The sequence below is a fragment of the Panthera leo genome, chromosome C2 (assembly GCF_018350215.1).
Source record: "Panthera leo isolate Ple1 chromosome C2, P.leo_Ple1_pat1.1, whole genome shotgun sequence".
Lineage (NCBI taxonomy): Eukaryota > Metazoa > Chordata > Mammalia > Carnivora > Felidae > Panthera > Panthera leo.
Genome location: NC_056687.1, coordinates 28014700 through 28029797, shown reverse-complemented (window position 1 = coordinate 28029797; position 15098 = coordinate 28014700).

Here is a 15098-nt window from a genome sequence, read left to right as displayed (position 1 = left end):
AATGGATGTTTGACAAAGCAATTAAAAGTATGGAACCCAGCCCAGTAAAAGGGAGACGGACTCCATTAAGATGACTTCTCTGGCATTTCCAAAACCTTCTCGAGCTCTCAGGAAGATCAAGTCCTCTGTGTAACTGCCACAAAATGGTAGAATAGTAAAAATGGTGGTGTACATGTTTTCTTCCCACCAATGGTACTGCCCCCGTCACTTATTTCATCACACCCAATGTGATTTTTCTGCAGTTGCACAAGTAGATTTGTGTAATCATGCTCATGGAGGCCCTGCTGGAAATAGCAACAAAGACTGCTTGCTAATGGAGAAAAGGGTAAAGATTTTAGTATAGACATGTTACAAAACAATTAAAAGAAACGTATGCTTGTAGATACTGATATGGAAAGAGGTCCCAGACACACTGTAAACAAAAAGAGTTCAAGAATAGTTCGTGAAGTCTCATCCTACTTTTTGAAAACTAAGATACTTAAAAAAATTTTTTTTTAATGTTTATTTTTGAGAGAAAAAAAGTGCGAGCAGGTCAGGGGCAGAGAGAGAGGGAGACAGAGGACCCAAAGCTGGCTCTACACTGACAGCACGGAGCCTGATGTAAGTAGCCTCCAACTTGGGCTCAGGTCATGATCTCATGGTTCGTGAGTTCAAGCCCTGCATCAGGCTCTGCCCTGACAGCTCAGAGCCTGGAACCTGCTTCAGAGTCTGTGTCTCCCTCTCTCTGCCCCTGCGCTGCTCATGCTCTGTCTCTCTCTCTCTGTCAAAAACAAGTAAACAAGCCAGCAAAAAAAGCACACGCACACACACACACACACAAACTCTTTAAGAACTTCTCTTTGGAAAATAGGAGATCACCTTACAGTCAAGTTTGTTAATGTTCAGTAAATCATGCAGTTTTAAGTCTCTCCAACCAATACTCTTTTACAGGAATGTAGCTTGTACTACTTAGGAATGAATACACTTTTCTCAAAATTTCCAACTCTCTGTAGTTAGCAGATTTCTGCAAATTCTTGAAGTTTTGGTATCTTCTATTTATTCAGATCATGACTTGAGCCAAAATCAAGAGTTGGATGCTTAACTGACTGAGACACCCAGGTGCCCCAATAAGATACTTTTTTAAATGCATTATTATCTTTATTGATTTGTTCTCATTTTAAGTATAATCCAAAGATGTAAATATCATTTATAGAAGTATACAAAATAGAAATCAAACATTCCCTATACTCCTAATCTCTTGAGATAACTCAGGTCAGTGTTTTTGTAAGTGTATTACATTTTTTTCTGTACACATACAAAGTTTGGATTACATTTTTAAACAAATTTAGTTTTATTTGAGATGCACTTTTTTATTTTTAGGAATAAGATTTGTTGTGTCAGGGCTGTACTACTTAAGGACTTTCATGGTACTCTGGATTTCACTTTTCTAAAAAAACAAAAAGCCCTAAGAGGCCACGGATTCCTTCATAGATATAATTTCTATGGGTTAACATACAGGACTAACTTGTTTCATGAATTTGGGTTCAATTTACACAATTTTAAATTGTAACACATTTTAAATTGTAACACATTTCAGAGGCTATTGTTTTCCACATGTACTACTAAGTGCTATTATTTTCAGTGCAAATATGACATGTAATCCATCCAAGACAGGCAAGGTACTCGTAAACATTAAATGAAAAATTGATGATATATCTCTGAGAAGCACTACATATTAGACCCTCCTGGAACACTTGTGTAATTCTCAAATTTTTCTATTGTTGTACAAAAAAGAGAATCTACATAAAATAAGTGCAGGAACAATTTCAACCATTTCTTAGTATCTTCATGACAGCATCTCCATCATGATTTCTCCCAATGTGTTTGTGTCTGTCATTGCTATCCATGAAATAAACTATAAAACTTACGATGTTTACCAATTCTGCGACTATGACACATTAATTTTCTACTGGAACAAAACATATAGAGATGAATAGCCTGGTTAGGACCAACTATAAAAAACATACTGTCCAATAGCCATTCTTTTTAGAACTAATAAGACACTTAAAGGAATTATAGTGAAGACTTACTTCTAAGTAGAGGAAAAGGAAGCAAAATGAATGAGCTACTGAATGCATTTAAGCAGTGGTTTTCAAACCATTGGGCCTTAGAACCTCTTTACACTCAAAAATCATTGAGAACACACAAGTAGACTTGCCAGATAAAATATAGGATGTGTAGTATAATTTGAATTTCAGATTAACAATGAATAATTTATTAGCATAAGTTTGTCCCAAATATTACATGAGACATATGTATATTAACAGCTATTGATTGCTTATCTGAAATTCAAATTTACTGTGCATCCTGTAGCTTTATTTACTAAATCTGACACCCCTACGCCATTTTGTTATATTTGTCAGTACATTACATATTTTAAATTAAAACTGAGAAATGTTTAAAAGTCTGTATTCGTTAATTCCTTTTAACATAATGGTAGACCTATTAAAAAAGCCACAATCTCGTGAAAAATAATTATACTTTCCTTAAAAGATAGTGAGAGAGTTGGAATTGTTTTACATTTTTGCCAATCTCTTTAACATCCAGCTTAATAAAAGACAGCTAGATTCTCATACCTGATTCCCCATTGAATCTATTGCACTATGTTGTTCTATTTAAAGTATCTAAGCAAAATATAGCCTCACTCAGATGTGTAGTTTAGCAAAAGGAATAAAATTTCAATGCCTCCTCAGATAATTGTGGATATTCTTATTTGCTATACACCCCAAATCCACAAACTAATAGTTTCTTTTTTTTTTAAACTGTTTATTCATTTTTGAGAGAAAAAGAAAGAGAGATAGAGAACGAGCATGTGCATGTAGGGGAGGGGAAGAGAATGAGAGGGACAGAAGACAGTAGAGAGCCCAATGCAGGGCTCGAACTCAGGAACCACAAGATCATAACCTGAGCTGAAGTCATGACTGAGCCACCCAGATGCCCCAGACAACGGATACTTTGTTAAAGGTTGGTTGCAATAAAGAATCTGAAACCACAATAATTATTTGTTTATACTGTCACAGTAAAATCCATTTGTCTGTCTAGCTCTTTGAATGGATATTCTATCCTTGCCTGTAGCCAATGTTACATCATGGTCATTAGCCTTTTGGGAAATAATTGGCTTATGGATGTATATAGTACTTTCAAATAACCTTTATACAGTATCAACAGATCAGTTTTTTAAATATCATCACCAATCTTATCAGAAGAATCTTAAGTGAGATTGAGAAGGTGTCAAGCTGAAGGTGGTAGATTTATGTTTTTCCAAGATACTAATTTTTGTTTAACAATTCAAATTTTATCAGCAGAAACAGATCCTAACAGGGTTTTTTCCCTGGAAGTTAACAGGTTCATTTTGTTTCTTTTCAAGAAAATGTTTGTCAGATACTCAAGTCTGAACAGTCATTGTCAGTCCTTCTCAAATAGAGACGGTGTTCTGTTAAAAAAGCAACTAGTTCAGTTTGCAACACAAACTGAACCACTAAGAGCACTAACATACGTAGGCAGAAATACTTTTATGTCCAATTCCAATTTTCATCACACACAATATAAAAAAAATATGTGCTTAAGGGTAGAGATTTAGTGAAATTAATGCTTACTCAAAGTGATTCTTAAGTGAAATTGGTTTTTATTTTCTTTCTACATTGGTATGTGGCCGTGAAGACTACAGTGATCAAGTGATCGCTTGTACAGTTGGGTGCCATTGCCTTGATTCACACTAAGGTGCCAGAACCACGGCTTTCTCACTGTGTGTTCAAATGTCTGCACAGTGAAAAGGCAAATGGCTTCATAGTATTACTATAAAGGTAGTTTTGACTTTGTGGACTTCCTGAAAAAGGCTTGGGACCTAGTAGAGTTCTGCATATCAGGCTTTGAGCTGCTACTTAAAACAACAACTACAAAAGAGCAGGTAGTTACAATTGAAAATCCTAATATTTATATGTATAACACTTAATGGACCGGACCAACATTTTTCCCTGAACATTCACCACCCAGCCATCTTCTTCTTTTCATAAGATGCCCTTATTTTCTGTAGCTTGAATTTCCCATCTGTTTTAGTTGTAGTATCACCTTCTCATGTGGTCCTCTACTCTTGCACATCATTGGTTCTGCTCATTGGCTTCTACATCCAAAATAAAATCATATATGAGTGCACTGAAAACCTATAATAATTACATGTAAAGATATTGGCTTGTTTGGGGTTACATACAATTTAATGCTAGCCATGCCCCAAAGACACAGAGACATTACTGCAGCCAACCTATTCCATGGTGAAATCTTAGCATCTCCTTGCTTAAAAGTTTGTGATATGGTCCCATTGTCCTGATAAAGTTCAAATTTCTTAGCCCGGTGAATAGGTTTCTCACACGTTGGTCTCAATCCAGCCTCTCTTTTACTATTTGATTAACTTGACAAGTGCACATGCACACGCACACATGTGCACACACACCTACACCACGCACACGCAATTCACCCCCACAACTTGCTATAATCCTAAACGTAGATTATACTTATAAACCTCCATGCCTTTACACATGTTCTTTTTTCTGTCTCAGATGTTTACTCCAAACCCTCATTTACCTGGTAAATTTCTCCCCTACCACGTCTTTATTCGTAACTCATTTTCTCAAGGACGCCGTTCACGAACACCTTTTCAAAAATATCCCCTCCAACATTTCATTTCCTTCTCTGTTTTGGCCTTCATTCTCACTTGGTACATACAACCATATATTACTTATCTTGATTAATTGCTGCCTCATCCACTGGGATACATGTACCATGAAGGTAGAGATTTTTGCCTGTACTGTCTACAATTATAATTTCTGCATCTATTGGTTCTTTCCAGATATTTGTAGGTGCCCAATAAATATTTGTTGAATGGATACATGATTTCAAACAGCACCTCCTCTGTTAGCTTCTTTCACCTTAGTAAGGCAAATTTCATCACATTTTTCCCCTTAATATTTTCATGTTACAGACAGCACTATACTATCACTTTGTTTTGACCTTATTTATTTTTAAAATGTGGCATTTCTACCAGACTCTGAATCCCTAAACATATATAACTTGGTTTATTCATCCTCAGCTGTTGGGATCTACTGACACATAGTAGGTATTTTGGAAACATAAAATATATTGAGTGGCTTTATAAATATGGTTCAGAACTACTATTCCCACTGAAACAAATGGCATATATAAATATGCATTTCTGTGTTAAACATGGTTGATTTTAAACTGGGCTGTTATGAACCAAGAATTTTCCAGAGATCCCATCTTAATGCCAGTGGTCTCCTCTGATTTAGACACCCTCCTGGTATTCCTTTTGCTCTCCTACTCCCTTCAGGAAAGAGATTTTGACCTGAATCAGTTGTCTTGTTGCTTTGTAGTACTATTTTTAGTCTTTAAAATCTAATTTATTGAAGGGATAGCTTTTTCTCCTTTAAAGAAAATTCAGATACCAGCCACCTTATGAAGGAGATATTTGTCAGGATCTTTCTTCTATTAACCAATGAAGCCATATCATACAAAGGTTCTTTTTAAGTCATATCATACAAAGGTATCTGATTTATTCATGAGTCATGATGAATCTTATATCTTCTAACGTCATTATCCACTTTATAGTTAAAAAATAGAATTGAGAATTTTACCCAAAGGTATAAAGCATCCTCGTGGTTTTGATATTTGATTAGAGAAGCCGTTCCAGGTTGGGGTGCAGAAGGAGAGGTTGAATGAGCTATTTGAGGACTCAGTGTGTTCCTGGAGTTTGAGAGAGGTCTGGAGAGGTGAAAGAGTGGTGGAAAGAGTTCAGAGACCAGCAGCCAGGGGCCAAAGGTCAGACCCTTGACCTTTTATTTTAACATGTGTCTGTGGGAAAAGGATCTACAATGAAGAAAGAACTAAGTGGTTTGTTCTCCACCTTGATCCTGATTATGGAAACAAGAGAAATACAGTGAAAAAAGAGGAAAATGGAAATTTAAGGCTTGACTGCATAAAATTAATAGTCATTTATGTAAACTGGTGCATCCTGTTGGCTTTTCATGTGATAATAACAACGTACCTACTACTGACTGTGATTTATTAACCACTATAAACTTTAATTTGATTAGAATTGCTTATGCTTGCAGAGTCTACTATTAATAAACAACATCGTAATCTGTCTACAACTCCAAGGAACAGGTGAATTGTCACAAAAGGACTCATACTTAATCACTTCTACCAGATACAATTTTAAGCATTTTTTAAATGTTTATTTATTTTTGAGAGAGACAGAGACAGAATGTGAGTGGGTTAGCGGCAGAGAGAGAGGCACACAGAATCTGAAGCAGGCTCCAGGCTCCGAGCTGTCAGCACAGAGCCTGATGCGGGGCTCGAACTCATGAGCTGCGAGATCATGACCTGAGCCAAAATAGAATGCTCAACTGACTGAGCCACCCAGGCACCCCTACTAGATACAATTTTAATGCTTTATGGTAAATATTACTAGTGAAAGAGGGCATGCATGCTTCAGTTAGAACTTCTGTATGTTATTTGTATTTTATGATGCTGGTAAAGTATTCCTGGCTGAACTTTCTGATCTTGCCGATTGCAGCTTTAGGCTTCTGTGATTTCAAGTTCTTGAAAATACATACCTATGTCTAAAGTGATTTCTAAGACATCTTCTGCAAAGACAAAATATGGTCCATAATATTACTTTTGTTACCCCCTTCATAATTCTGAACTTGAAGATGTGAGGCTTCAACTTCCAAATGTTTCTCATGTGTCCTTTGGTAACTTTGACCATCAGAAATGTGTGGTATGCAATGTAGATTCTGCAGTTCCTACCAATCTTGGCACGGTGTGTGACAACTCTATTTAAACTCATCAAAGAAGTAAATGCAGCTTTTGAGAACATTAGGAAGGTGTTCGCATTTTCAGAGACCATCTTTCAACTGTGAACATATCTGGTGGCACAATAATGGTGGAGTTCATTGGTCCATCAAGCTGTATCTTTCTGATGAGGCAGCTTTTCATTTGCATATTGACAAAAAGGATGACCCTCTCTGCTGACCTTTTCACCCCAACCACGCTAATCTGTCCTTTACTCAGAAAAAGAGGGTGGGAGGTGTCCTACTGCTTCAATTGTTTTCCAAATTTAAGAACAGGACTCTTGTGATTTTAACAAAAATTAAGATTTTTAGCACATTTAATACTCAACAATTTAGGATTTCACAAAATATTTAGCATGATATGTTGTGTTGTATAAATGTTATTAAAATCAATAGTTATAGAAGTAAAAGAAGGACATGAGCATCTTTCACTACCCATCAAATCAAAAATAATAAAATGAAATGGTTAGAGAAAGCATTGCCTTTTACTAAATCAACAAGTTGATTTTTCCCCAGCAGCCTTGTAAGACTATTGAACTCAGACATAAACTGGCTGGAGATCTTACTTGTGGTTTCAGAATAAAGGATAAAATTCCTTCCCCTCTATCCCTGATTATCTAACCTTTGGAGCTGATAATCTGAAAGAGGGCAAAATGCCCCAGAGGAGACATATTTGGTTGTCCTCTTTGGTGAATAGGCAAGCAGAATAAATTAGACATGTTGGAAAAGCTTGGGATTTTTTACTACAGTAACAGAAATACAGTTGCTGAATGTTACTCCTCTGAGCATCATTGTAGAGTCTGGCAAATGCTCATTAAAGCTGAGATTACTTAATATAACAAATAACAAATTTCTGCATTGAGAATGCAACGATTTATAAAATGACAAAAGAGAGTTGCTTTATTATCTAACATTGGAAAAATTTTTTTACAAAAATTCTATAAACTTCTCTCATTATTTTGATTAATTTGACTCTGATTGGCTCTACAAAGACCAATTCCTGTGTATTTAAGGGACTAGAGTCCTGTTATTAAATATATCAATCAGTATTTTCAGAGAACATGGAAATAGGCAAAGTGAATTTTAATTTATTCAAGTCAACACTTTTACATTAGGAACAAAAATAAATTTGCTTCAAAAAAGCCTTACATTGGGGTGCCTGGGTGGCTCAGTCAGTTAAGTGTCTGACTCTTGGTTTGGCACAGGTCATGATCTCACGATTTGTGAGTTCGAGCTCCCCGTCAGGCTCTGTGCTGACAGCTCAGAGCCAGCTTGGGATTCTTTCTCTTTGCCCCTCTCCCACTCTCTCTCTCAAAAATAAATACTTATAAAAAAATCTTACATTGTTTCTAGATTTGGATATTTGACAAATGCAAATCAATTGCTTACATGTGCTGACAATTTACAGACTCAATTTGGAAATATTCAGTTTAGAAAAATTCAAAGAAAAGCTCTAAATAAAAGCTGACAAAATTATTTATTACATATATCACTCGTACAAAGAAACTCAATAGATGACCATATTCCTTTTTTTCTTCTCAGTCACTAAATGCTTGAAATGTTTTTCATACTATTTAGATTGCCTTTAAAGTTGTAGTCATACACATCATTATAGAACAAACAAAAAACAAACTTTAAATTAAATTCTACCTTAACTTTTCCAAACATCCTCCTTTCTACTGCCAACACCTCAGTCAAAATTAAGTTTCTGGAAAGGTTTTAATGGCAAATATTGACAGTGCTAATTTATATTTATTAACATACATTAATTGTGGTCTCCTCTTACGCTTCCTCTGATACTTTATGTCTTCCCTTCCTTCTTTATTTCATTGAGACATCTACTTGAGTAACTCTTTAGAGCACTTCAGTTATTACTAAATATTTTTGGAGACCACATTAACAAATTAAGGCTAATAAAGTGGCATTTACTAAGTTATGCCTCAAGGCCCTGAACCAATTCCATCTAAAAGATACTAAAATCATTTTTGCATTATAACATTCACAAGTTATTTGACTGCTTATCAGCCACTTTAAAGTTGATGACTGAATAGTTCATTTTAGTTCTGGAACTTTCTGGAAAGTAGATAAATGGTGTGGACTTTTACGTGTTCTTTACCCTTTATTTGGGCGTTACCACTTAGTACAATCATGGAAAGAGAATATTTTTATGTTGGTAATTGTGCTCATATACCATTGGATCTAATCTCTGGGAATTGAAAACAATTGCTTTCAATGAATATTGCATTTGTTCAAGGTATCAGAATTTGAGAAGAGCAAAATTCTGGGAAATACAAATTTATACATACAATGCATTGATTATTCTGCTAATAATGGAAGAATAGAAGTATTAGCACTTCTTGCTAAAATTTTGAAAATTCTAATCATACATCCTGCTTGTTATGTCCTTCCGTTATTAAACTGTGATCACTGAAGAACTTGAACTTGAAGCAAGGCACTTACAAAATTAATAGCAATTGGTATTACATGTGTCCTGTCTTTGATTTTGAGCCTAATCACTTTGAGCTTGGGGTTGCGTTATGAACAAGTAGATTCAGAATTCAACATCCTAATGCAGTAAAAACTAAATCACATTCATGTAAAATGGAGATTTTCCAAGAACTTTATGACCAGATATGTGGAAGTTTGAGTTCTTGGCTGTGATATGCAAGGCTCTCTGTAGAACAGAGCAGCAGACAGATGATCTCTCTGTAGAATTCATTGTCAGGAACTAGAAAATTATTAGTTAGATAGTGACATCCAGTCCCAATCTTACACAAAACTGAAGCAATTTCCTCAGCGCAATGTGGCATTTTCAGGAGTCTGTCTTTAAAATTCATCCTGCAGCACCAAGAGGAGACTTTATGAGATATTTCATGTAAAGCAAGAAAAATTTGTGTTTTATGTTTATGTATTTCAGTTTATATATTTCAACACATATCAGTATTTAGGATAAGAATATAGTCCCATTTATTTAATATAATGTTTAAAAACCAGCTAAAGGAAATCTCTTCAGTCATAGCTTGCCAGCTGTTTTAAAATCTATTGTTTTTATTTTTCAATACAAAAACAATGAGGTTCTTATTGTTAAAAGTTTAGAAAACTTTTAACCAAGAGAATAAAATTCAACCATAATCTGACATTTAAAGATCATTATTAATATTATGTTACTAATATTCTAGTACTTTCCCTATGTATGTACAGCACGTATACACTAGTGCATATTTGCAGTGCATTACATATTTGGAGTGAAATTATAAATAACAGATATTTGTGATTATTTGGATTCAGTTAGCATTTATTTCCCTTTATAATAACTTCCCATTTCCTATTTCAATATCACCTCACCATCGTGTATAGTCTTGATGAGATCATAAATCAAGAAACCTCTTCCTTCCCCAACCAAGGACTGGCAGTTGACTCAAAATAGAACAATTAGTCTCTTTCTCCAGGGACTTTGGATCCTAAGTGAATTGACAGAAAGATGTGTGGGATGGGGGTGGGAATATAAAACATTTGGAGCTCATTTGTCTTGATAGACAAGATGGGAAAGACAGTTCCCTGCCCTATTTCCAGTCTTATGTCTTATCCTGCTTCCTGGACTCCTTTGTCTGGTCTCTCTTACTGCCCAGTCTGTAAAGGCCTGAGCCAACACTGGTGTTTGTGTTCACAACCAAAGAACCTGATACACTGAGACCACAGTTTTATAAACTGTTTATTTTCCATCTATATATTGTGACAATAGCAGGTACATGTATATTTGCCATGATAAACTATGCAGAAGCAGACATAAATATTTATGTACATCCTTGATTATTTCTTTAGGTTCAATTTCGAGAAGTAGAACTACTAATCACTTTTAAGTCTTTTCGAAAGTCTTTTTATTCCCGTTGATCAATAATCCCAAAGAATGGTTTTGCCATTTATGGAAATGTCAACTTCTCTATTCTCTTTCCAAAAATATCCTTATTTAATATTGCCAATTTGATAAGAAAAGCATTTCATATTTTAATACAGTGCAGTTCTTAATTACTGGTAAATTGAGATTTTTCATCTGTTGTCTGGCCATTAAAATGTCTTCATTGAATCTTTTCTTGCACATATGATTTACCTATATTTTTCTACTTCTAAATGTATTTGTACCTTATTTGTAAGACCTCTTTATATTTTAAATACATTAACCTTTAGATTAAGTATACTGCAAATATGTTCATAATTTGTCATTTGACTTAATATGGTACGTAGTTTTTGGCAAACAGAAATTAATTTTTTTTAAATAGTCAGATTTCTTAACCTTATCCCTTTATGTTCCATCTTAAGAGCTAGTCTTAAGCCTTCTTCACACCCAAATATTTACCTTTATCTGGTTGAAACAAGTCTAGCTTATTTTGAACCTAGCTGTATTTTATATATATTGTATTTATTTGTTTTGAGAGAGAGAGAGGGAGAGAAAGCACAAGAAGGGGAGGGGCAGAGAGAGAGGGAGAGAGAGAATCCCAAGCAGGCTCCGCACTGTCAGCACAGAGCCTAATGCAGGGCTTGAGCTCACGAACCATGAGATCATGACCTGAACTGACATCAAATCGGATGCTTAACCAACTGAGCCACCCAGGCTCCCTGATTTTTTTCACCTTTTAAATAGTATTTAAAAATGCTTAGTTTTTTGTTTTTATTTTAATGTTTATTTGTTTTTTAGAGAGAGAGAGAGAGTGCACGTGCAGGGGAGGGGCAGAGAGGGAGCTAAAGGATCTGAAGTGGGCTCCACACTGACAGCCACAACAGAGAGCCGGATGCGGGGCTTGAACTCACAAACTGTGAGATCGTGACCTGAGCTGAAGTTGGACGTTGAACCAACTGAGCCACCCAGGCGCCCCTAAAATACTCAGTTTTAAAACTTACTTATCAATTATACACAATAAATTAGTGGTTATGACCTCTTGCTTCCCCTTTAAGAGAGACCAAGTTGACATCTCTAACAATTCTTAATTGTATGACCTAGGATAATTGGCTTAAACTGTAGAAATCTGTTTGTCATCTATGATAAGAACACAGCTCCTACATTAAAGGACTGTTGCATTATGTGGCACCCATCTCATGAGACAGAGTGCTTTGCAGTGTCCAAGAAGTGCTAATTTAGTTTTAATGTGATTATTTTTGTTTTCTTGTTTATGTATTATGTATTTTATCTTTTTTTTAAAGTTTACTTAATCTGAGAGAGAGAGAGAGAGAGAGTGAGTGGGGGAGGGACAGAGAGAGAGGGAGACAGTTGCGCTGACAGCAGAGAGCCTGATGCAGAGCTCGAAACTGTGAACTGCAAGATCATGACCTAAGCAGAGGTCAGACGCTCAACCCACTGAGCCACCCAGGTGCTCCTACTTATTTTAACGTTTTCATGTATTTTCTTCTGGTATATTTTTTCTAAAATTGTAATAAGGTACTTTGTTCCTTCCTTTTTTTTTATGACTGAAAGCATTTAAGTCTACAATTTGATTTCATTTTATACATTCTGATTGTCACTTAAATTTTTTTTTAATGTTTTTATTTATCTTTGAGAGAGAGAGAGAGACAGCACATGAGCAGGGGAAGGGCAGAGAGAGAGGGAGACACAGAAATCTGAAACAGGCTCCAGGCTCGGAGCTGTCAGCAAAGAACCCGACGTGGGACTCGAACTCACAAACCGCGAGATCGTGACCTGAGCTGAAGTCAAATGCTTAACTGCCTGAGCCACCCAGGCACCCCTGATTGTCACTTTTTTTTTTTTAACTACAATACCTATTTTAATAACTTCCTTAAGACTGAGGAAGAGGTAGTATGGATTACAACCTTTATTTAAATAAAATATTCTTTTTAAAAAAAAATTCATTTGAATATCAACATTGTAACTTTAGTGCACTTCCTTTATTGTTGGCCTAATATTACTTGGTACATTTTCTTTTTAAATTTTCACTATTTTTTTTTGGTAGGTGTACTTTTGAAAACATCTTATATTTGGACACTTTTTATCTTTTTACTTAAAACCTCTAAACCAAGCACTTATCTCTTCGTGGTTGGGCTTAATTCATTTATATTTTTTTGCCATAATGGCATATTTATTCTTTCTGCTGTTCTTTATGCTTTCTAGTGATTCCCTCAATTTTCTTTCTTTCTTTTTTAGTCTTTTGATGAAGATCTTTCTTTAGTTGAGTTTAGCAGATGACTCAACTAATGGCATACTCTACTAACTGCTCTTTGAGAGGTCCTCTTTGGTTTATGTTATTTTCCCTTCAAAATTTTCATCACTGATCCCCACTTTCTCTTTATAATCCCACATTGACTCTAACATCCATGCCATATCTTTTTGCAAAAGCATGTGTTTGGAAATTAGAAAGGGATGTTTTATGTCTAGATGTCTTATGTCATAAGAACTACTTATGCATGTAGATTTATGTAGTGTGTTGTATAATTTATGTGCATATATGGGCTTTAATTTACCAAAACAATAGGTCTTGGAGCACCGGGGTGGCTCAGTCGGTTTAGCGGCCCACTTCTGCTCAGGTCATGATCTCACAGTTTGTGAGTTCAAGCCCTGCTTCGGGCTCTGTGCTGCCAGGTCAGATCCTGGAGCCTGCTTTTAATTCTGTCTCCCTTGCTCTCTGCCCCTCCCCCACTCACGCTCTGTCTCTCTCTCTCTCCTTCAAAAATAAATAAACATTAAAGAATAGAGTAGATCTTATTCTCTTTCTTACCTTCTTTTAAGACACATTTTTAAAAACATTTATTCATCATACTCTTTGTGCATTTAGTTCATGGCTTCTGCAAGCTGCCTATCATTCCATGGTGACCACCAAAATTTAAATATCTTTCACCTAGTGATGGATACAAACAAATGTATAGTTTCTCTTGTTTCTAATGGACTTATTAGAGGGCATTGAGAATATTCTTCCAGGAGTGAAATGCTCTGTCATAGTGAATACATATCCTTAATTTTAGTGAGTACATTCATATTGTTCTCCAGAACATCCATGATTGTTTGCATTTCAAGCAAGAGCACGAATTTCCCACATTACAACCAATGTTTGGTGTCTTCTGTGTTTTTATTGCCAAACCAAAAACCATTAGGTGCTCTTCCCTTTTTTATTTAATTTGCATTTTTGTGAACACTAAACATTGTGAGAATTTCTTCAAATACTTGTTAGCTATCTGGGTTTATCCTTTTGTGCATATCCTATATTCTTTTCCCATGTTTAAAACAGGCTTCCTGTCTTTTTCTTGTCAATTTGTAGAAGCTCTTTCTAGATTGTAGATTAGCTAGTAATCACTTAATAGTTTAGGATTCTAAATATATCTTTTCCCAGTCTCTCACCAGTATGCTAACATTGTCTTCCATTCCTTTTATTGCACAGAATGCATCAGTTTGGGTGTCGTGATTTTGTGGTTTGTGGTTTGGGGCCCTAGTTTAAGAAACTTTCCTCCGCCCACAGGTCACAATCATGATTTCTTAATCTACTATTTGCATTCTGGCCAACCTATTACATTCAAGTCTTTATTTCAATGAAGTTTATTTTTCTCTGTAAAATGTGTCAGTTTTCCCAAGGCAATCACTAAATAAGCCACACCGTCTTTACTGGTCGACAATGCCACCTTTACCGGACCTGTTTCTACTTTTTGGTCTATTCCACTGGTTTTCTGTCTGTTCTGGGCTGGTACTTCCGTAGTTTTATCACTATGTCTTCTTAACAGAAACCCATGGGGGAGGGGAAGAAAAAAAAAAGAGGTTAGAGTGGGAGAGAGCCAAAGCATAAGAGATTCTTAAAAACTGAGAACTGAGGGTTGATGGGGGGTGGGAGGGAGGGGAGAGTGGGTGATGGGTATTGAAGAGGGCATCTTTTGGGATGAGCACTGGGTGTTGTATGGAAACCAATTTGACAATAAATTTCATACATTGAAAAAAAAAAGTATGTCTTACTACCTGCTAGGGCAATAAGTCCTAGTTTGCTGCTTCCCCCTGCCACAATATTGCATGAGCTCCTAAGTTGCATTTAGAACTACTTATGCACGTAGAATAAGTTTCTTTAATTTCTAAAAAAACTTTTGGTCACGTTTTGATGAGAATTTTTTGGGACTTGTAGGTTAATTTGGAGAGCACTCACACCTTTAAAATATTAAGTCTTTCTGTATAGATTCATGGTCATTCTCTTCACATAATCATCTTTTTATGTT